The following is a 24,058-nucleotide window of genomic DNA, read 5'->3' as shown; positions in this document are numbered from 1 at the left end:
GTTCCTCTCCTCTCTGACTGAACTCGGCAGCTCTTCTCTTCTCTAGGCTCAAGCCTAGAGACTTGGCCTCCCTGCGGAGCAGAGCCCGTACAGAGCCCCTGCTCCCAGTCTTCTTCTCTCTCTTTTCTCCACTGACTCCAAGATGGTGCCCATCTTATATACTCCCCTTTTCAGTGCACCCAGAATCTACTCTCCCCACCCACACACTACCGGGTTCCCCCTTTCTAGGTGTTCCCTCCCCCCACTCCAGCCAGGGACAGGGACAGTTGTGCTCACTCTTGGGAGCATTGTCGCCCTGTCCCCCGGAAATGTGGTGTAGTGCATGTGGGTGTTAGGGTCCTGAGCCACACTCCATCCTTACCTGGAAGTAAGATATCACACCTCTGGGTGAGATGCAATACCTCTGTAGAGACCGAACCCTCGGGGCACCACAATTGTATGATTGAAGACTTATGTTCTCGGTCGCGGGGATATTCTAAAATATATGGTTTTGTGTATATCTCAAACGGTGTTCAACTGCTGCATCACTTATACATTAATTGTTGGGTAATTACTGCCCGGGCAAGTGCAATATTGACCACCACAGAGTCACCATAAAGCCTGTTTTTTACTCTATGTATGTGGATTGCTTTGCATCTAAGATCTGTTTCAATCATGAAAGGTTATTAAAGTAGTGGGATTGATTAGGAATGGAAAGTGTTTTGTCCCTCATTCCTTTTTTAATGGTGTTTTAAGATTTTTTTTGTTGGTATGTCCATGTGTTGAATAAAAGCTTGTGATTTTTTTTGTAAACATCATTTGAACTTTGATTATTGGTGGTGATCACTGCTGTTATGCATGTCTTCTTCTCCTCTTCACTTTACAGATGTAGTCACATCTGTGAGACGTTAATACATCTGAGCGCTGGGAGGTAGGGGACCGCTCGTCATCTCCCCGCCCTGACTTGCAGTGATGAGGTCACACAGTGCTGACCTTGCCACTCTGCTGCTGTAATCACTGAGCCACAGAGGCGGCAGGGACACGCCATACTTGTATATTATGGGGCAGTAGGGAAAATTGTGAGGGAGTAGCATGGGGGCGGGTGGATCATATGGAGTGTTGAGACAGTATGGAGAGGGGGGAGCATGGGGGACAATATGGAGGAGTGGGTGGTTGTATGCAGAAATGGGAGCGCGGGGCGACCATATGGAGAAGTGCGTGTTCAATATGAAGAAGTGGGGAGACAGTATGGAGAGGTGAGTGTAGGGGATAATATGGGGGGAGCAGGATGGAGAAATGGGAGCATCTGAGGACCATATGGAGAATTGGGGATGCCATATGTAAAAGTGGGGGACATTATGGAGAGGTGGGGGGACTGTATGGAGAAATGGCAGCAAGGGTGGACCGTATTGAGTAGTGGGTGTTCAATATGGAGAGGTGGGAGCATAGGGGACAATATGGAGAAGTAGGGGCACAGTATGGAGAAGTTCAGTTCATGTACAGACAGTGGATATTGTAATGGATTCATCTACTGAACGTGGTCCTGTACCAATCCATAACTGATCAGAGGTCGTCCCCCGGCTGAGGCGGTCACCTTTCTGCCACTGGTTCACTACTGTGGCTGTTACCCTGCTGCCAAAGTGGGAAAGGTAAGTGCCTTATAGAGCCAAAGGTTATAGGGACTCTTATTGTATATGAGTGATGTTAATGTGAAGGGCAAGTAATTTGTGGGCAGTATGCAGAGGAGGAAAAATGTGGTTTTAGTGCTGTATTAATCTACTGACAGTAGTTCTGGCACTGCATTCATTTACCTGTAGTAGTTCTGGTGCTGCATTCATGTACTGACGGTGATTCGGTGTATAGGGAAGCTGTGGGGATATCATACTTTGTATAAGAGCTGTGGGTCCACTATACTGTGTATAGAGGAGCTGTACATTGAGGGACCCAGTGGGCATTGTGACAAAGTTAAAGGGAAAATTACTGGGGGGAGATATGTAGCACTGAGGTTGTTAGTGCCAGTAATATAAACCTAGGAAAATGCTCTAGCACATTAAATGCTGAGAGGGGTTAATCGGCCATGTTTAGTGTTAGGCTGATTAACAGCTGTAGAGTGGTAGGAGTCCAGAGCATTCAGTGTGGGGTGGGCCTGGAGGTGAAAGCTCTGGAGCTGTATTTTCATGTTAAGGAAAGCTAAACCTTGTGTTTGTTCCTGAAGCAGACGGATTCCCGTAGCAACAAGGACTGTACTATACACTATGTTTGGTTTTCCTATTAGGCGGGAAGGCCGTGTTTGTATTGATAACGTTGCACATTGGAACATTTAAAGACAGTGTTCCTGTGTCTACATCTATGTGCAACCATATGAGCCGATCTAACACAGCATTTAAAAAGCATTATTATTGGGGCACTCGCGGTATTGTAATCATCAAAGGGGCATAATGTGGACACTTCTCTAGGGCATTGATCTGTTCAAGGGAGCAATTTTACTATATGGAGCGACCAAATGAGGCATTATTACTTTGTAAGGGGTACAGTAGTTAGGTATTACTATGTGGGGCAGTAAGAGGAGTTCTGTTTTTGTACCCCAAAAAAGTGCAGTAATAAGGACACATATGGCAGCAGTGGTTCAGTATTGGGGTATGAGCATGATGAGGAGTTTGTGCAGGTTGGGGATCGATGGGGACAGGGCTGGAAATGTGAGAAGTCAATTGAGTTTTTGTTATAATCTCTGCAGATGAGTCATGACTAGAAGAAGTTGTCATATCGGTCTGGGCCAGATGGAAAAGACGGGAAAATGACCTACTGCACCAGAAAGAATGTCAGCTGTAATTTACTATATATAACTGTACTGTACTTACTTGTATGGTCTGGTATCCACCATTATATGATCACCATATAGCAGTAATATCAGTGTTGGCCTTTGTGTAGAGCTTTATTTTCAGTAACAGCGCAGTCATCTGCTGAAATTCCTCTATACCAACGATCAGAGTTCTCGACCATAGTTCTACAGTTACCTGATTAGGGGCCAACTCAGATGATTTGTCCCCCCTAAGCTGTACCCCTAGCTACACCTCACACGAGAAACATACTGGATTGATCAATGTACTTGCAGTTTCCATATGCTATGTGGCTATTGCCCTTGGTGCACATAGGTCCCTGTTCAAACAATGTGGTTCTGCTTCTTATAGTATTTATTACTAACATAACATCCTAATATGTCCACAATAAGTGGAGTGGGCATTCTTCACTCCAATATGGCACTTACATATAACTGAGTGTAACAGGTGTGCATAAACTTTTAGGGCAACACTCTGATCCAATATAGCAACACACAACTTGATGGAGAGAAGAGAGCATGTGCAAATCAGTCAGTGCAGGGGCAGACACTGACAGCTCAAGGTCCCTGTGCAAGAAATGGGTTTGGTATGACCTCTGTTACATGCTACAGAGAGAGCTCTATCTATCAATAATACATAGTCTGAGCAGTGGCGAGCATGCTCGCTCATCACTAGAATCAAGTGTGGAGGTGCTCTAGTACGCTTGTTACTCAATCGAGTATCGTGGGTGTTCAAGCACCTCGAGTCCCCGTCTGCATGTTTAGCAGCTATTAGACAGCTAATAAACATGCAGGGATTGCCTTCCATACATGGTAATGCCATAGCCATGTTGGTTACTGGTATTACTGTGATCGGCCGGCCACATCACAACATCAGGTCTTGTATAAGACCCAATGATGCGATGCTCTGCACACTCTCCTCTGGTAGCAGTTCAGGGAGAGTTGATCTAGGAGGGAGAGCTTAGATTATAGCAGGCATATAGGCAGTGTTTAATTGTCATTGCAGTACTTGTATACCACTGCTGCACCATTAGAACAAAAGACCCTTTCAGGGCTACATACTGTCCTTTCTCTAGTAAAATCACTGTTACATGCGTTCAGTGTAGGGATAGCTGGTGGAGGAGGGATAGTTTGGATCAGAGGCATATAGGCAGTGCAGAGTTTATTGCCTTACAGTCCATCTATATCTATATATTATATATTTCTTTTCCCTATTAATACCGGAAAGTTTGAAGGCATATCTATATTTAATATTCTAATTTAAAATGAGCAAGGCGTGCGGGAAGGGAAAGTGGACATGCTGCTGATGGTACACGCCAAGGCCATGGACTAGATGAACCTGAGCCTGCTGCAAAAGCACAACAAACATTCTCATCCACGAGACCTAGCTTCCTGTCCCACTTTGCAGGGGAGTGCAAGACACCTCTCTTGAAGCCAGAACAGTGCAAACAGGTGCTCGGATGGATGGCAGATAATGCTTTCAGTATGTTTCCCAGCACCACCCTGTCTTCTACACAGTCCAGTCTCATTAGCCAAGAGTCTGGACCACATAATCCTCACCCTGATCCTCCTTCTTCCCAACATGGGGTGTCCCATAAGACAAGTGATCCCACACACAGACACTACGAAGAGCTCTTAACACTTTGATTTATTGATTTTTGGCATCTTGCCCTGCATGTTTCAAGAAGGACATGAGTAGATAATGAATATTTGAGCACTTATTGCACTTACCCGAGTATTCCAATGTGCTCGACCCGAGCTTCGAGCACCCGAGCATTTTAGTGCTCGCTCATCACTACTAAAATCGCTTGGAAAGCGCTTGATAACCCGCATGCAGAAATGCATGCAAAAACGCTTGACAGATGCCTCTACCTGGCGGGAAAAAAGCATGTAAAAACCACATGAGTTTTTCCTGCCAGGGAGAAGTGGAAAAAATATGCAGCATTTCTGCATCGTGGGCACATAGCCTTATCTTCATGCAATAGATCTGACTCCTAGCTGTCAGTACTGGTTCCCTGATACAAGCGACAACTTTTCTCTACGATCTGCTCTAGATAGCTTCACTTGCCTTAGTTTTCTGTGAGATTCTGCAAGCACACCATAGCTCCTTCCTGCTGCTCCCAGAGAATAACAACTTCCCCAGAATCTCCTGGAGCTGTGCTAACCTCTCCCTGTCTCCTGTGGCTGTGTTAACCCCTCTAGTTGCTGGATGCTTTTGAAAACACCAACCCAACTTCTGTCTGTCACATATGAAATAGCCAAGATGATTGTCTATAAAATTATGGTAGTCTCACGTTCGAAGCAGTAGTGGATGGTGAGCTATGGAGCCTGAAAGTCAAAAGTTCAAAACACTGTTACCCTTTTGCTCTTAATGTAGGTTGCAGGCAGAGTAAACTCAGCCACAGCTGTTGCAACTTGAGCTGGAGCAGATGAAGCAGCTGTGATTAGGGCATCCCTGATGCAGCTCCGAAGTCTGAGATCTTGGGATCTGGGTCTTGGGATCAGCGGGGTCCATGGCCTGAGCAAACTGTCATGCTGTCATACACGTGGATCGTGAACCCACTGTGTCACAGGCCGGGCTTACCCAGGAGTGGCATGGCTAAGTGGCTACCTTGTCTTCTTTAGAGCTCCTGATGGTGGATTTAGGCTCGTGTTGACGGTAGCCACCAGGTAACACTTCTGGGCAGTCCGAGGCACTGCAACTGCTTACCCTAGGGGTGAGGATAGCAGTTACGTACAAGGACTCAGTCACTGACAGGCAGGATTCAAATAACAGTCCGGCCAACACAGAATACTGGGATAGGTTCACGTTCAGACAACACAGGGTTCTGGAACTGGTTCAGGTACCATCTGAGTGGCTTCAGGTTCTGGTTCAGACAACTCTGGATACAGGGTAACATTCAGACTAGACAGGTTTACAGGAACATGAACAAACTACACGGAATACTAGGACAGTAGATCTGGCAACATACAGTTGCATACACACACTCCATGTAAGTAACTACGGGGGTTGCTCAGGCACCTCCCTACTGGGGTGGGTGCCTTATATACAAGATATGTATGTATATATATATATATATATATATATATATATATATATATATCTATCTCAGTGCATAAAGAGGGCAAAATATCATCATGAAGCAATTTCAGATATCCAGTGGCTTTGAGGTTTCCATTGATGAAGAATGGTCCCACTATCTTTGTACCCCATATACCACACCATACCATCAAGATACGAGATGTGCAGCATCTGAAACAACGGATACTAGAAGCCTGTGCTAGCATTTCTTCTGCGGTGTTGCTGTCAGTGTGTCAAGAGTGGGAGAAGAGGGTTGCATTGACAATCCAACACAATGGGCAGCACTTTGAACACATTTTATAAGTGGTTATAAACTTGTAAAAAACTCATGAAAGAATAAAGTTACGTTAAAACCAAGCACACCATTGTTTTTATTATGAAACTCTCAATAAGTTTGATGTGTCACATGACCGTCTTCCCATTGAAAAAAAAAAAGTTGGATCCAAAATGGCCGACTTCAAAATGGCTCCATGGTCACCACCCATCTGGAAAAGTTTTCCCCCTCCCATATACTAATGTGCCACAAACAGGAAGTTGATATCACCAACCATTCCCATTTAATTTAGGTGTATCCATATAAATGGCCCACCCTGTATATACTTTATATGACATACCATGGAATTTTTAAACTGTATAACAAATAAGGTTTAAGTTTTGTATAAGAAAAAATTAAGCTGATATGTTAAACATATTGGTGACTCATATTAATTATGAATGATAATGAGATAAAGCAGGATAAGTATATATCACAATGATTATATGAGTGAAAAAACAATGAAGTCCATGCATTAGAATAATGATAGAATAATATGGACACGAACTATAAATATAGCCAGGTAAATCAAATATTTAATAGATTAGATATAGATGAAAGGACAACATGAAGCCCTAAAAAAAGAAAGGGTCAACTAAGCGTGGCATAAACTTATAAAGGCATTTCCTCATTCATTCTTTGTCTGACCACTAGTGTTGAGCGAACATGCTCGACACTGCTCGGTACTCGCCCGAGCATCACGCTACTCGGGATGTTCGGCGAGCACCGAGCATTTCCGGGTTACTCGGGCGGGAGCTCGGGTCTCCGCTCTGCATGTTTGGCGCTCTTTACAGAGCCAATGAACATGCAGGGATTGCCAGCCAGTCACTGTAATGCCGCAGCCCTGTTGTTTGTGGGCATTACAGTGATTGGCTGGCCGCACAGCGTCACCTCGAGTATTTAAAACCGGGCGCCGCCATCTTGGACACAGTCGCTCCGGATCAGACAGTGTAGGGACAGCGCTGCTGATTTAGGGAGAGATATATCCTGCAAAATAGTTAGTGTAGGGTCTGTAAAGGCTGCCAGATCAAACAAACAGCCCTTCTCAGGACTAATATCCATCCCAGGTATATCAGGCAGGCAGGCAGGCTGTATAGGAGACGCAGTGGTTATACCAGCAAACGCTGCATTACAGTCCTGTGTGCTGCTCCTGTTGCTGAAATTGCTGGACTTAGCTCCAGGTCCCGGGGGCCAGGAAAAATCCTTTTTTTTTATCTAAATCCTCTTTTTTTTTTCCCTCCTTCACAATGTACAAATACCCATCTTATTAACCTTTTGGTGCCCCCCCCCCCACCAAAAAAAAGTGTGCCTCTGATTTTTCAGACACAAATATATCTGTTGAAAATAGTCTGCTGTGTGCCCGAGAAATAGAAGTGTGGTTTTGCAGTTCTCTGGGCCATTTGTATCTAAAAAAACAGTTTGAGTGTGTCGCTCACTGTTCAGCCGCAAAGATATATATATTTTAAAAAGCCTGGTATACACCAGTAAATTATTACTGTGGTTTTGATGTTCCACGGTAAAACATCTCTATTATCCTGTTTTTGGCATTTTTTGCTGTATAAAAATAATAATAGTGTCTCCCTGATTTTTCAGACACAAACATATCTGTTGAAAATAGTCTGGTGTAGGCCCGAGAAATACAAGTGTGGTTTTGCAGTTCTATGGGCCATTTGTATCTAAAAAAAACAGTTTGAGTGTGTCGCTCACTGTTCAGCCGCAAATATATATATATTTTAAAAAGCCTGGTATACACCAGTAAATTATAACTGTGGTTTTGTTGTTCCACGGTAAAAAATCTCTATTATTCAGGTTTTAGTAGTTTTTTCCGTAAAGAAAAACAGTAGTGTCTCCTGACTGTTGTGACACAAAAGTATATCTGTTGAAAATAGTCTTGTGTAGGCCCGACATCCCAGTGTGGTTTCGCAGTTCCACGGGTCAAATCGCTGTACTATCCAGTTTTGGGCCATTGGTATCTAAAAAAAAGCAGTTTGAGTGTGTCGCTCACTGTTCAGCCGCAAATATCTCTATTTAAAAAAGTGTGGTATACCCCAGTAAACAATAACTGTGGTTTTCCTCTTCCACGGTTCTAATCTACTCTTTATTACCCTTTTTCCATTGATAGTGCAAGTGTAAGCTATTTTACTTCATTTACAATGGGCAAGGCGCGTGGCAAGGGACGTGGAAGTGGACGTTCTGGTGATGGTTCGTGCAGAGGATGGGGCCGTGGCCAAGGTGAAAATGTGCCACAACCAACAGCCACATCTTCTCGCTCCCACTTCTTGACCGAATTACTAGGGAAGCACAGAACAACACCAGTATTGAGAACTGATCAGTGTGAACAGGTTATTAATTGGATAGCAGACAATACTTCCAGTTACCTGGGCACCACCACCTCCGGTCTGTCTTCCACACGGTCAACTCTTAGTAGCCGTGAGTCTCGACCGCATACTCCTCCTCACCCTGATGCTCCTTCCTCCCACCATGCCGAGTGTCGTCAGACAGCAAGTGATCCCACACTTGGACACTCTGAAGAGCTGTTCACTGGTCCATTTCCATATTTGGGCCCCTCGCCTGATACGCTTGAAGTGGTGGAAGAGGAGATCCCATGTTGCGATGCCCAAATATTTGAACAGCCACGGCCACAGGAAGTCGACGTTGTCAATCTGTCACAAGAGGTGGACGATGACGAGACACAATTGCCAGGAAGTGAGGAGGAGGATCGTGGTGCGCAAGTGGAAGAGGAGGAGGTGGTGGATGATCTAGTAACTGACCCAACGTGGAAGGAGGACATGCAGAGTGAGGCCAGCAGCACACAGGGGGAGGGAGGCAGAGTACCCCAACAGGCAGGAAGAAGCAGTGTGGTGGCCGCAGACAGAAGGCAGGCAACCGTTCCCCGTAACACCAACACGAGGGACGTTGCCAGTACAAGCGGTAGGTCTTCCAGAGTCTGGAATTTTTTTAAAGACTCTGCTGATAACCCCAAAAAGGCCATATGTTCCACCTGCCATGCCAGCATCAGCAGGGGTGACAAAATTACCAGCCTGACCACCACCAGCATGATCAGGCACATGGCAGCAAAGCACCCGACTTTGTGGGGCGAAACCCAGGGTCCACGACCAGTGTCAGCGGGTGTCACCACTGCTTCTTCCACTGTTGTGCGTGCAGTAGAACCCCCTGTTGTGTGTGCAAGGCAATCCCCTGTCCATACTGCATGTAAAGATGCCCCTTCCTCTCAGTCTTCACTTGTTATGGCAGTTTCTCAAGAAACAGCATCAACGTCCACGTCCACGTACCACCGCAGCGTTCCATTGTCCATATCCCAGACCTTTGAACGAAAGCGGAAATTCGCAGCTAACGCCCCACAGGCCACAGTCCTAAATTCGCACATTTCACGACTGCTTGCATTGGAAATGCTGCCTTTTAGGCTGGTGGAGACGGAATCCTTCCACAATCTTATGGCGGTGGCAGTCCCTCGGTACTCGGTCCCCAGCCGACACTATTTTGCCCGGTGTGCCATCCCCGTACTACACAAGCACGTGTCCCAAAGCATCTGCCGTGCCCTCAACAACGCAGTTACTGGGAGAGTCCACCTGACAACGGACACGTGGACAAGTGCTTGTGGCCAGGGACGGTACATCTCTCTGACGACACACTGGGTAAACATAGTGGAAGCCGGGACCCAGTCGGACCTTGGGACGGAACACATCCTCCCCACACCGAGGATTACGGGCCCTATGTCAGTCAGAGTTGCCCCCACAGTGTACAGCTCCTGCGCATCCTCCTCCTCCTCCTCATGTTCAGCCTCCATCTCAGATATCACCACATCAGTTACAAGCTGGAAGCATTGCAGTACTGCCTCCGCCAAGCGGCAACAGGCTGTGCTGAAACTCATAAGCTTAGGTGATAAACCTCACACTGCTTGTGAGTTGTGGACAGCTGTGAAAGAGCAGGCAGATCTGTGGCTGAGACCGCTGAACCTACATCCCGGCATGGTCGTGTGTGACAATGGCCGTAACCTGGTGGCGGCTCTGAGGCGAGGTGAGATCACACGTACCATGCCTGGCTCATGTGCTTAACCTCATGGTTCAGCGGTTTCTTAAATCGTACCCCGAGTTGCCAGATCTGCTCGTGAAAGTACGCCGCCTGTCAGCTCATTTTCGGAAGTCGGCTACAGCTTCCGCCACCCTTGCTGTGTTGCAGCAGCGTTTGCAGCTTCCGGCACACCGACTGGTGTGTGATGTCCCCACACGTTGGAACTCTACCCTCCACATGTTGCAAAGGATTTGTGAGCAGAAGAGCAGTTGTGGAGTACCAGCTGCAACAAGGCCGTCGATATTCAGGTCAGACTCCACACATAAGACCTCAGGAGTGGACCTGGATGTCTGACATATGTACCATCCTGACAAACTTTGAGGAGGCCACCAAGATGGTGAGTGGCGATGACGCCATCATTAGTGTCAGCATCCCACTTGTCTGTCTTTTGCAATGCTCTCTGCAGAGAATTAAAGAGGAGGCATTGCAGCCAGAGTATGATGAGATGGATCAAGAAGCCGTAGCGGGCGATTACACACAGCCCAGCCTCATCTCATCCCAACGTGCATTGGGGGACAATGAGGGAGAGGAGGAGGAGGAGGAGAAGGAGGAAGAACAGGAGCGGCTATCGTGCGTTGCAGATGGTAGTACCTGTACAAGTGTCATACCGTCGGTTCAGCGTGGGTGGCCTGAGGACAGGGGGGAGGAGGAAGAGGAGGAGGAGGAGGAGAGCATGGTCAGTCGTCATCTTGGTGAGGACACGGAAATCTTGCCCGTTACCAGTCTGGCACGCATGGCTGACTTTATGTTACGCTGCCTTAACCGTGACCCTCGCGTTGTCAAAATGTTGGGTGACAGTCATTACTGGTTGGTGACACTTGTAGACCCCCGCTACAAGGAGAACTTTCACTCTCTTATTCCTGAGGTGGAGAGGTCTACAAAAATGGGGCAATACCAGAAGGCCCTTGCTGCAGAACTCTTAAAAAAATTCCCATCTGAACACGCTAGCGGCAGAGGTCACAGTTCGTTGCCCAACCAAGGTGTACAGGCGAGAGAGATGCAACTCCAATCCAGCAGAGGCAGGGGAACACTGTCAACGTTCTGTGACAGTTTTCTGACACCCGCCCAGCTTACAGGCCCTGAGGCACGGGGTACTCTCACAAGGAGTGGAAAGTTTCAAAAGATGGCGAGGGAGTACCTTGCCGATCGTACCAGCGTCCTCCGTGATTCCTCTGTGCCTTTTAATTATTGGGTATCCAAGCTGGACACTTGGAATGAACTCGCTCTGTACGCCTTGGAGGTCCTGGCCTGCCCTGCCGCTAGCGTGTTATCGGAGCGTGTTTTTAGTGCCGCTGGGGGAATTATAACTGATAAGCGCACTCACCTGTCAACTGACAATGCTGACAAGCTGACCCTTATCAAAATGAACAAGGGCTGGATTGGGTCAGACTTCTCATCACCACCAAATGACAGCAGAGTAACAAAGTCAAATCCACTGTGTTATTTCGGGAGGTGTATTCACATGCACCGCTTCACACCCACACATGGGTATACGCTTCCTCGTTTCGGCTGTTTAATCTTCTTCTCCTTATCCTCAGCCTCCACCACCACTATACCACCAGGGTGCCAGCATTGCAAGTTCCTCCGTCCTAATTTTTGGCAGCTTTTGCTGGGAAAGCATAAGCAAATACTATGGGACACCCACTCCCCAATAATGGGACTTATGTTTGTAATATGCTGTACTGCATGGCTCTTGTAAGGGGCATTGCAAGTTGCTCCGTCCTAATTTTTGGCAGCTTTTGCTGGGAAAGCATAAGCAAATACTATGGGACACCCACTCCCCAATAATGGGACTTATGTTTGTAATATGCTGTACTGCATGTGACGCGCCCCTTGGGCCGTGTGTACACGTGTGTGGGATACCCGGTGCCGTGTCTCTGGGGTCTGTAGTCTCCGTGGCGGTGACCCAGTCCCGTGGCTCAGGCTGGTCAAACCAGTGGCAATCTTTCTTAGGTTTTGAGGTTAATTGTCTGACTGCGCCACCCGTGGATTGCGGTCAGGGAGTACCACCGCTGCGAGGCAGACCGCTGAGGCTGGTGTTGTGTGCGCAGCATAAAATGGGATAACTCCCCTCGGGAGGAGTATAGCCTCAGGGCAGTGAGTGTGGATGATGGGGGTGATGGTGCATGAGCGCAGCAGGAATGACTCAGAGTCTTTGCAGTGCAGTTCAGGGTCTTTACTGATGATTATAAGGTAGACCCTCCCGGGAGTACTGGCTAGCATAAGAGGCCTGGTCAGTCTGTGAGCAAGCAGGAATTCCCCTGGCCAGGTGGAGTTGTAGGCCTCCCCGTCTGTCTGCACTCTTCCTGGCTACCTTGCTGTAAGCGGGTAGAAGTAGCCCACGTCCCTGAGTGTACCGTGTAGTGCTCACCCTTATGGCTGGTGACTTGGGGCCTTCTGTTAGCCTCCGCGCCACGACGGCGGTGCTGGTCCCTTGTGACTGAGCCTCCGGGCTTCTATGGCCAGAGGACCTGAAATCCCCTGCCGGCTGTTTCTGCTGCTGGATATATAAGTCCTCACAGCTTCGGACTCCTGTGTCCGGTTCCTATTGTCTTCTGCCAGGGCGAGCTCTGCTCAGCTTCCAGCCCCTGGTCTTTAGCTCCTAGCTCCTACAGAACTCCTTGCTGTTACTTTCCCTTGCTCTCACTCTGACTCTGACTGTTCTCTGACTCACTCAACCCCGCCCCAGATCCAGTTTATAAGGGCAGAATTCTCCCCTCCCAGGACTGGGGCAGGAGGATGTTGCATGTTTAAGGGATCCTGACCAGGAAACCTCCCACTTGCTCTCCGACGTAATATCTCTATTATTGTGGTGACCAGATCCCTGGGGTGCCACACATGGCTCTTGTAAGGGGCATTGCAGTTTCTCATAATTTTTGGAAAGCCTTCCATTCACTGCTTAGGCCAACAGTGCACGGGAGACCCAGCTGCTATAAATCGAAAAAAAGGTTTAGTTAACGCCCTCTGACCTCCATGTCATTTCCAAGGGGCATTGGAGTGGCTCGAAATTTTTGGTAGGCATTGCACTCACTGTATGCCCTATAACTGTGTAGCCGAACCGCTCCTTTTGATACAGAAACATATCCTACAAGACATATCTGGTTGACTGGCCTGATATTGATGTGAATGGTCCCTGTTCCTCCTGCTCTTTCTCCTTTGCCACCACCTCATCCATCATTTATCACCTGAAGCTTTGTTTTAACGGGAGTCATAGAACTGGGATAGTAGCAGGAAAACATCCAGCAATCCTCGGAGGAGGTAGGATATGCGCCAAAACGCGGACCACCTCAGGCCTAGCCGCTACTACATACATGCGCTTGAATTCCAAGAAAACAAAGCAGATGCTAACTTCTATCATCATCATCATGCTCCTCACCTAGGCACTCTCAACTCCCCTGATGGAGAAGCCAGGGCCCACCGGAGGAGTCTGGTTCTCTGGTGGGCTCGTCCAATGCTGCCCTAAAGCAGGCCAGGCTAAGAAAAGTGTGGGGGAAGGTGACAGGAGAAATCAGGGCGGCTGGGGACCGAGTATGGACACCTGGCCGCCACCTGGCGGCTGGGGACCGAGCGTGGACACCCGGCCGCCGGGCGGCTGGGGACAGAGTATGGATACCTCGCTGCCGAAGCGGCCATGAGGTAGTGGCCAGCTTCGGCCTACTCCAAACTAAAAGGCCCCATTTCAAGTGAAAGCTAGCAGTATGGTATTGCAGCCTGCGGGTGGGTGGGTGGTTGGCTGCATATTTTCGCTTGCATTGCAAGGAATGGGGGAGGTACAATTGAACACTGCCCTTGGACAAGGACTTGCATGGGGATAGTTGCAAGTCTGCATCTTCTGATGCGGCAAGGATCACTTCGGATGGGCACACTTTTAGGCAGTGACCTGGGTGTCAGAGATGCTTCCAGGGGTCTTCCCCATGCTGTTCCCATGTCTTTTTAGCACTGTATGCATGTGTCACACAGCACATGGCCAGATAAGGTTGTAAAATGTTAAAATGACATTTCCCGGTGAATGCATTTGTCACGGTTGAAAGCAATACAAACGTGCAAAAACGCATTAAAAATGCCACTTGTGAACATAGCCCAAGGTGTGGAGGAGTATTTTTGTTTTTGGTTATTTTACGTTATACACAAGTCTTTACCCTGGAAAGGATGTTCCTTAACCCCTTTCCGACCTGGTCAGTAATAGTATGCACCAGGTCGGGAAGGCCGGTTCAGCGGGGGCTCCGGCGGTGAGCCCGCACTGAAGCGAGCACATGTCAGCTGATTATTGGAATCGCAATCCACCCGCGGCTGTTAACATGTTAAATCTCTGACAGTGGCATTTAACTCACGCTTCCGGGAGTCCTAAGCCCCCCCCATCAGTGACCCCGTCACGTAATCGCGGGTCACCAATGGGTGGGCATGACAACTCAGGGTCTGCAGCAGACGCCTGTGGTTGTCATGTCTCAATTGCTATGAGCGCCACCTAGTGGTCAGCGCTCAAAGCAAGTGAGCATTTCTCCTGCATACAAGTGATCTGCTCATCGCTTGTATGCAGTAGAAGCAATCAGACAACTGCTGCTTCTAGTCTCCTCTGGAGACTATAGAAGCAAGCAGAAAGTGTAAAAAAAAGTTTTAAAAAAAATATATAAAGGTTTAAGTCACCCCCCTTTCGCCCCATTCAAAATAAAATATATATATATATAAAAAAAAACACATACACATATTTGGTATCGCCGCGTTCAGAATCGCCCGATCTATCAATATAAAAGAAGAATTAATACAATCAGTAAACGGCGTAACGAGAAAAAAATTTTAAACGCCAGAATTAAGTTTTTTTGGTCGCTACAACGTTACAATAAAATGCAATAACGGGCGATCAAAACATCGGATCTACCCCAAAATGGGATCAATAAAAACATCAGCCCGGCACGCAAAAAATAAGCCCTCACCTGGCCCCAGATCCCGAAAAATGGAGAAGCTAAGGGTCTCGGAAAATGGCGTCATTTTTTTTGTTTTTTTTAGCAAGCTTTGGATTTTTTTTTCACCACTTAAATAAAAAAGAACCTATACATGTTTGGTGTCTACGAACTCATAATGACCTGGAGAATAATGGTGGCAGGTCAGTTTTAGCAATCTGTGAACGTGGTAAAAAAAGGACCCAAAAAACAACTGTGGAATTGCATTTTTTTTGCAGTTTCACTGCACTTGGATTTTTTTTCCCATTTTCCAGCACACGATATGGTAAAACCAGTGATGGTGTTTAAAAGTACAACTCGTCCTGCAAAAAATAAGCCCTCACATGGCCATATTGAACGAAAATTAAAAAGTTCTGGCTCTGGGAAGAAGGGAAGCAAAAAAGGAAAACACAAAAACAGAAAGACCCATGGTCGTTAAGGGGTTAACATATTTCACAGGAAAGCACTTTCACTTTCGTTTTTGAACGTTTTATTGTGAGCCTGTAAAAGTGGCTTAATACCTCTGACCACGTTGTTGACAGCAGTGACCTGGGGGTCAGAAATGCTTCCAGGGGCGATCCCCATGCTGTCCCCATGTCATTTGAGCACTGTCACTATAGTTTTGGGCACTTTTTAGGCTTTCTACAGACTGCCGGGGGAGCCGCCGCAAAAATGTTCGGGTCTCCCATAGACTAACATTGGGCTCGTTGCTCGGGTCGAGCACCCGAGTATCACAGTGAGCTTGGCCCGAGCTTCGAGCACCCGAGCATTTTAGTGCTCGCTCAACACTACTGACCACAAAGGTTTGTTTATTCTTATGGTCACTTTTTCATATCCATTTTTGTCATCCAATTAGCCGATTGACGAAAACATTGATCGTTTGTACCATTTCCATTTGTTTTTTTTATTCCTTATCTTTATTCCAGACTATACTCATTGTTAGGTGGCATAGACTATGTATGTATGTATGTATGTATGTATGTATGTATGTATATTATACACATATATAGCAAAACCAAAAATTTAAAGGGGTCTGAGTACTTTCCGTACCCAGTGTGTGTGTGTGTGTATATATATATATATATATATATATATATATATATATATATATATATATACACTGCTCAAAAAAATAAAGGGAACACTTAAACAACAGAATATAACTCTAAGTAAATCAAACTTCTGTGAAGTCAAACTGTCCACTTAGGTAGCAACACTGGTTGTGTTTTCACACTCGTGGTAGCATGAGAAGGACTCTACAACCCACAGAAGTTGCTCAGGTAGTGCAGCTCATCCAGGATGGCACATCAATGCAAGCTGTGGCAAGAAGGTTTGCTGTGTCTATAAAAGTAGTGTCCAGAGGCTGGAGGCGCTAGCAGGAGACAGGCCAGTACACCAGGAGATGTGGAAGGGGCCGTAGGAGGGCAACAACCCAGCAGCAGAACCGCCACCTCCGTCTTTGTGCAAGGAGGAACAGGAGGAGTACTGCCAGAGCCCTGCAAAATGACCTCCAGCAGACCACAAATGTGCATGTGTCTGCACAAATGGTTAAAAACCGACTCCATGAGGGTGGTATGAGGGCCCGACGTCCACAGATGGGGGTTGTGCTCACAGCCCAAAACCGTGCAGAACGCTTGGCATTTGCCACAGAACACCAGGATTAGCAAAGTCGCCACTGGCGCCCTGTGCTCTTCACAAATGAAAGCAGGTTCACACTGAGCACATGTGACAGACGTTACAAAGTCTGGAGACGCCATGGAGAGCGATCTCCTGCCTGCAACATCCTTCAGCATGACCGGTTTGGCAGTGGGTCAGTAATGGTGTGGGGTGGCATTTCTTTGGAGGGCCGCACAGCCCTCCATGTGCTCGCCAGAGGTAGCCTGACTGCCATTAGTTACTGAGATGAGATCCTCAGACCCCTTGTGAGACCATATGCTGACAATGCCAGACCTCATGTGGCTGGAGTGTGTCAGCAGTTCCTGCAAGATGAAGGCATTGAAGCTATGGACTGGCCCGCCCGTTCCCCAGACCTGAATCCGATTGAGCACATCTAGGACATCATGTCTCGCTCCATCCACCAATGTCACGTTGCACCACAGACTGTCCAGGAGTTGGCGGATGCTTTAGTCCAGGTCTGGGAGGAGATCCCACAGGAGACCATCCGCAACCTCATCAGGAGCATGCCCAGGCATTGTAGGGAGGTCATACAGGCACGTGGAGGCCACACACAATATTGAGCCTCATTTTAACTTGTTTTAAGGACATTACATCAAAGTTGGATCAGCCTGTAGTGTGTTTTTCCACTTTAATTTTGGGGGTGACTCCAAATCCAGGCCTCCATTGGTTAATAAATTTGATTTCCATTGATGATTTTTGTGTGATTTTGTTGTCAGCACATTCAACTTTATACAGCACAAAGTATTCAATAAGAATATTTCATTCATTCAGATCTAGAATGTGTTATTTGAGTGTTCCCTTTATTTTTTTAAGCAGTTTATAACTGAGTGTTCTAACCAGTACATAGCATCTATAGTACTGTGCTGTATTATTACCGCATCTGGATCAATCCATTTATAAGGTATTTTATAATACTGTATCTTTGGATTGTACATGTTTATAGCCACTGTTATATTTCCTGTGTATTTTCATTGCTGGGCTATTGAGGATAGATGGTGGTCTTATTATGGACACACCATATTAGTGCATTTATCACCTAGTGGTTTTAAGTTTTTTTTTCTGTTCTGTGTACCTCTTTGTGTTCTTTCTAATAAAGCATTTTTTTTTTTGGTGATCCCATAGCTTTGGAATCTAAGTATGTGCTTGGTTGATCCCTAAATATATTAGTGGTGCCCTCAGTTATGTTATTTGTTACCATCAGTATATTAATACATCACCAGAACTAAGTTTTGAGTATTTGAGGAGGATTTGGAAATATTCCGCTCATTTCCTGCACCAAAAAATCAGCGTGAACACACTCTAATTTAAACTGACTTTTTGGAACAGAAACTTACCAAATACTTCTCATAGTCTCAAATCGTTAGATTTTGAGGATTTTTATGTTTTGAAGCCCAATATGGATAATTACATGTGTACACGATCACAACCACTGTCAGCACAAGTGCATCACCATTAGTACATGAATGCAACACCAGAACCACAGTCAGTACATGAATGCAGCACCAGAACCACCATCAGTACTTGAATGCAGCATCAGCACCACCCTCAGTGCACAAATGCAGTTCCAGAACCAACGTCAGTACATGAATATAGAGCCAGAACCACGTCAGTACATGAATACAGCACAAATTTTAGTACAGCGATCAATTATATTGTCAGGTCAGACCCATATATATTTGTATTGCTTGAACCTATAATTTCCAATATGTCCTTAACAACTGTAAGGAGTAGTGATGAGCGAATATGTTCGAAATCCGATCTCCAAACTTAAGTTCGACACGAATGTGGCACATTCGGATTTGTGATCGGAAAATCAAGCAAAATTTGTTAAATTCTGGAAAATCGGTAACGTTTGGCGAATTTCCGTGGTTACGTGATTGCGGGGCAACTACAGCATTTTTAACAGTTTTGCTAGCATAGTGCTTGTGTATGATGAGCGGGGAGACATGGTAGATGAGTGGGGGGGCTGGTGATAGCTCAAAACAGGTCAGATCAGTGGCGCGCTGTTATTTTTTTTCTGTAGGCGGCAACTTTAAGTCAGGAAAACGGGGCTAGCCAATCAGAGTGTAGGAAGCATCCACAGTGTCCCAGAAACAAGGGCTTCTGCAATTGGCTGCTGAAATCACATGTCCTCATCATATAAAAACCGGCCATGTTCCTTCAGCACCATTTTATGCATGTCACTAGTGTTAGACGCTGCTCATGCATCCAGCTCCTGTGTAATGAGAGATATTAGCTAGATAGATGGGTGCTTGTTTGGAAGTCAGATAGTGTAGATAAGTCCTGTGCTGTGTATCTGTTCAATCGACCTTGCAGCACTTTTTTTTGTTTTTGTGCAATTACTGAGATTCTGACCGAAAGAGCAGGGCCTATGGCATAGAACAGTGTTGTGCATAGGTTGTACTGTCTGTGCTCCATGCAGGGGTATACTCTCAATCTATTTTTGGACTTGCTAATGTGATAAAGCAAGCAAGCCCTTGGAGGCCACTTTTTGATTTTGTGGGATTGAAATTCAACTATCTGCACAGCTTGTCAGTGCAGAGCACAAAAAATTTTTTTTTTCATTTGCTAATGTGATAGTGTAAGCTGTGTTAGCCCAGTTTGTCATTTTTTTGGTGGGTGAACTTCAGCTATTTTCAAAGTAAAAAAAAAATGTTTTGTCTTTCTAGGCAGAGTCCACAAAAGATTTTTTTGTGCGGCAAACATCATGCACTCTGCTTACGTCAGCTACTACATTAGTGGCGGTGAACTTCAGCTGTTTTCAGAGTAAAAAAAAAGATTTTTTTCTGTTGCTAACCACAGTCCACCAAAGATTTTTTTGTGTGGCAAACATGAGACAGTCTGCCAAAAGCGACCTACTATCTTAGTGGCGGTGAACCTCAGCTGTTTTCAAAGTAAAATGTAGCATCGGCGCCGGGCAGAGACGCCGTTCCCCTCACCGCCTCGGTCCAGGTCCGGCTTCTTCCCGCTCCCCTGCTGTTGTGGCGCATACTGCGTGCAGCTTCCCGGGCACTGTGCTTAGGGCACGCGTGCTCCCTCCCTCTTAACGGGGCCGCGTGCACCGTCTTATAGAGTCCCCGGCCAATGGCCGGAGAACTTCCCCTATATAAGGCACCTCCTCCAATATGGAGGTGCCTGTGCAAGGTTGTTGTTCCGTGTGCTAAACACTTGCTCCAGCCCTCAGGTCCCGCTGCCTGTCAGTCCTGCCTGCCAGTCTGTCTGTCAGTCCAGCCCACCAGCTCATCTAACAGTTCTGTCCTCCAGTCTGTCCACAGTTGTGCCCGGCAGCCTGCTTACCTTGAGCACCTGCCCGTAACCTGCCGTGCCCGCCAGTCTGCCTACCTGGAGCACCTGCCTGTTAATAGTCGTGTCCGCCAGCCAGCCTACACGGAGCACCTGCCAGTTACCTGCCGTGCCCGCCTGCTTGCCTACCCGGAGCACCCGTCTGGCTATCTGCCGAACCAGCCTGCTTAGCTACCCGGACCACCCGTCAGCCTTCCTGCCATGCTCATCTGCTGTACTGGTCATTTCCTGCCATCTGACCCGTGGGAGTCACCTGCTCTCACGCAAGGTCGGTCCCAGAGTGGCACCTGGTCCACCTGCCCAGTCCCTCCCTGGTTCATGGAGTTGACTAAGCCGCCGTGTGACTTTGGTCGGGCCGAGTAGGCACTTAGTCACGTCCCTCCCATCCCTCCTTGCACCGAAGCACAGAGGTTCCACCACCCGGACCCATAACAGTTTGCACAGGTCATGGAACCCGGTGGCCCCCAGGCTCCTTTGCACTCTGACCTGTACCAGGAGGTCTCACGTCAGAGATCCCCACAGGAAACTATCCTGTCCTATCTGCGGACTGTCAACTCCCACCTGGACACGCTGTCCTCCCCGTCTGGGTCCGTCTCTAGCCGAGCGGCACCCTCTCCGGCGGCACCTCCACCCAGTGGCTCTGTGGCACCTGGCTTTGGACCCCGGCTCTCTGTGCCTCCACGTTTTGGTGGTGATCCCGCCTTATGTCGGGGTTTCATTAATCAGTGCACGCTGCACTTTGAATTTCTGGCACACCAGTTCACCTCCGACCGGGTCAATAAGGCGTTCATCATGTCTCACCTCACTGGGGAGGCATTGACATGGCTAAACCCTCCGTGGGAGAGAGGGGATCCCCTGGTGTCCAATTTTCTGGCTTTCCTCGCTGCCTTCCGGAAGGTCTTTGATGAGCCCGGACGAAAATCTTCTACTGCCTCCTCACTTCTCCGTCTCCGCCAAAGGAGTCTCTCCGTGGGCTAGTATGCCGTACGTTTCCGAACCCTCGCATCTGACCTTGCCTGGAACAACGAGGCCCTGGTGTCTACCTTCTGGGGGGGTCTTTCCGGACGGATCAAGGATGAGCTAGCCGGTCATGACATCCCTTCCACCCTGGACGATCTGGAGTCATTAGCTACCCGGATTGACATCCGTTTTCTGGAACGTTCTAAGGAGACTACCCGGGAGAGAAGATTTCCCTCCAGTATTCCAAAAGCCAACCTCACAACCAGCAATTCCCTGGGCATGTTCGCCTGAGCCTATGCAAATTGACCAAACCAAGATGGTCAAGTCTTGCCAGGAGCCGCGCCGAGCTGTGGGGAGTTGCTTCTACTGTGGCAGTAAAGAGCATCTGATCTGTTCCTGCCCGGTGAGGCCGTGAAACTCCAGTGTCTAGGACAGCTCGGAGAGGTCGTCCTAGGCAAGAGTAAATCCTCTCCGCCCTTGACTCTGTCTGTTTCTATTTCCAGTGGTGAGACCCGCTTCTTCGAGATTGCCCATCTGGATTCCAGAGCCGCTGGGAATCTCATTCAACAGGCTGTTGTGGAGCAGTATCAGATTCCTACTGTACGTCTGGCTGAACCGTTGGCGGTTGCTTCCGTGGATGGGAGGCTTCTTCCAGAGACCATCTTGCTCATCACAGAGCCTGTAACCTTTCAGGTGGGAATGCTGCACTCGGAGAGGATCTCCTTTCATGTGCTGTCCGGTCTCTCTCACCCCCTCTTGCTTGGTCTACCCTGGTTACAAAGACATGAGCCTGTCCTGAATTGGAGATCTGGTGAAGTGCTCCTTTGGGGTCAGGAATGCCATGAGTCCTGTTTGGTTCCGGTTCGTCCAGCTCGACCCCCATCTACTCTGGCTAATCTACCTGGTCTGCCGGCACCCTATTGGTCCTATGCGGACATCTTTGACAAAAAGGAAGCAGAGACACTTCCACCTCATAGGCCGTATGATTGCCCCATCGACCTGGTACCTGGTGCTTCTCCTTCACGCGGGCGTATCTACCCCTTGTTGCTGGCTGATACGCAGGCCATGTCTGAGTACATAGAGGAGAATCTTGCTAGGGGATTTATCCAGAAATCCACCTCTCCGGCTGGAGCAGGATTCTTCTTCGTCAAGAAGAAAGACGGCTCTATACATCCCTGTATCGATTACAGGGGTCTTAACCAGATTACCATCAAAAACAAGTACCCCCTGCCTCTCATCTCAGAGCTGTTCGACCGCCTTAAAGGCACGAAGATCTTCACCAAGCTCGATCTTCGTGGGGCGTACACTTTGGTCTGGATCCGCCAGGGAGACGAGTGGAAGACGGCATTCAACACCCGGGACGGTCACTACAAATACCGCGTAATGCCCTTTGGTCTCTGTAATGCTCCAGCCGTCTTCCAGGAGCTGGTTAACGACATCTTCCGTGATCTCCTGTATTCTTGCATGGTGGTGTACCTGGACGATATCTTGGTCTTCTCTCCGGATCTGCCCTCACACCGGAGGGATGTTCGTCAGGTTCTGCTAAGGCTCCTGCAGAATTGCCTATACGTGAAATTCGAGAAATGTCTCTTTTAGCAGACCTCTCTACCATTCCTGGGCTATATTCTCTCCGAGACTGGCCTGCGGATGGATCTCGAGAAGGTCTCTGCTGTCTTAAAGTGGCCCCGACCGGAGGGGTTGAAGGCGATTCAGCGATTCCTGGGCTTTGCAAATTATTACCGCCTCTTCATTCCTCATTTCTCCTCCTGGACTGCTCCCATCTCCGTGCTCACCCAGGGAATGGACTTCCTAAGCGGAAGAGGCCTTCGTCTCCCTAATACAAGCCTTCTCCTCTGCTCCTGTTCTACACCGTCTGGATTGCAACAAGCAGTTCTTCCTGGAGGTTGATGCATCCTCCTCCGGAGCCAGAGCGGTGCTCACCCAGAAATCCTTGTCCTGGAGAATGGTAACCTGCGGCTTCTTCTCCAAGCTCTTCTCCTTGTCCGAGCGCAACTACTGCATAGGAGATCGTGAGCTGCTGGCCATCAAATTAGCGCTAGAGGAGTGGTGCTACTTGCTGGAGGGGGCTCTGCACCCAGTGGTCATCTACACTGACCACAAAAACCTTGCTTATTTGCAGAACGCCCAAAGATTAAATCCGCGTCAGGCCAGGTGGTCTCTATTCTTTGCCCGATTCTGCTTCACTCTGCATTACTGCCCGGCAGACAAGAACATTAAAGCTGACACTCTATCCCGCTCATTCCTGTCTTCCGACCAAGAGGAGGAGCCTCTACATATCATTGATCCCACCAAAGTGATGACTGTGGCTCCATTTGACCTGTCTCATCTTCCACCCGGTAAGACCTTTGTAGCGGTTCTGGATCGTAAGAAGGTTCTACTCTGGGGCCATTCATCCAAACTAGCCGGTCATGCTGGCCAGAGGAAGACCTTTCTGCTCATCGCCCGACATTACTGGTGGCCTTCGTTGTGGCTTGTCCCTCCTGTGCCCGTAACAAGGTTCCCAGGCACCTTCCTTCCGGCCGTCTACTTCCTCTACCTGTGCCTTCCACTCAGTGGCAACACACTGCAATGGACTTCATTTCGGATCTCCCTGTTTCTGCCGGTTGTACTGTCATTTGGGTGGTCGCTGACCGCTTTTCTAAAATGGCCCACTTCATCCCTTTGCCTGGTCTTCCGTCTGCATCTGTGCTGGCTAAGGACTTCATCCATCACATCTTTCGTCTTCACGGCCTACCCCTCCACATTGTATCTGATCGCGGGGTTCAGTTCATTTCATGCTTCTAGAGAGCTACGTGTAAGCTGCTGGATGTCTCCTTGGATTTCTCCACTGCTTATCATCCTCAATCCAATGGTCAAGT

The 24,058-nt window shown here is 47.9% G+C and overlaps 1 long non-coding RNA gene across 2 annotated transcripts in view; it reads right to left on the bottom strand.

Annotated features, from left to right (window-relative positions):
- The window catches only part of LOC141271366 (uncharacterized), a 163,026-nt gene that overhangs the window by 100,026 nt on the left and 38,942 nt on the right, over positions 1-24,058 (bottom strand). The window contains exon 1 of one of the 2 annotated variants that reach the window (XR_012321915.1): positions 4,884-4,958. The exons of the other annotated variant lie outside the window; for it this stretch is intronic. This is a non-coding gene — a long non-coding RNA (uncharacterized lncRNA). Of the gene's footprint in view, positions 1-4,883; positions 4,959-24,058 lie in introns of those variants that run through there. 2 annotated transcript variants of the gene reach the window in all.

This window comes from Phyllobates terribilis, unplaced genomic scaffold (assembly GCF_046119375.1).
Source record: "Phyllobates terribilis strain yellow unplaced genomic scaffold, ASM4611937v1 Scaffold_5__5_contigs__length_657084704, whole genome shotgun sequence".
Taxonomy (NCBI): Eukaryota; Metazoa; Chordata; class Amphibia; order Anura; family Dendrobatidae; genus Phyllobates; species Phyllobates terribilis.
This window is presented reverse-complemented; position numbering and strand designations above follow the sequence as displayed.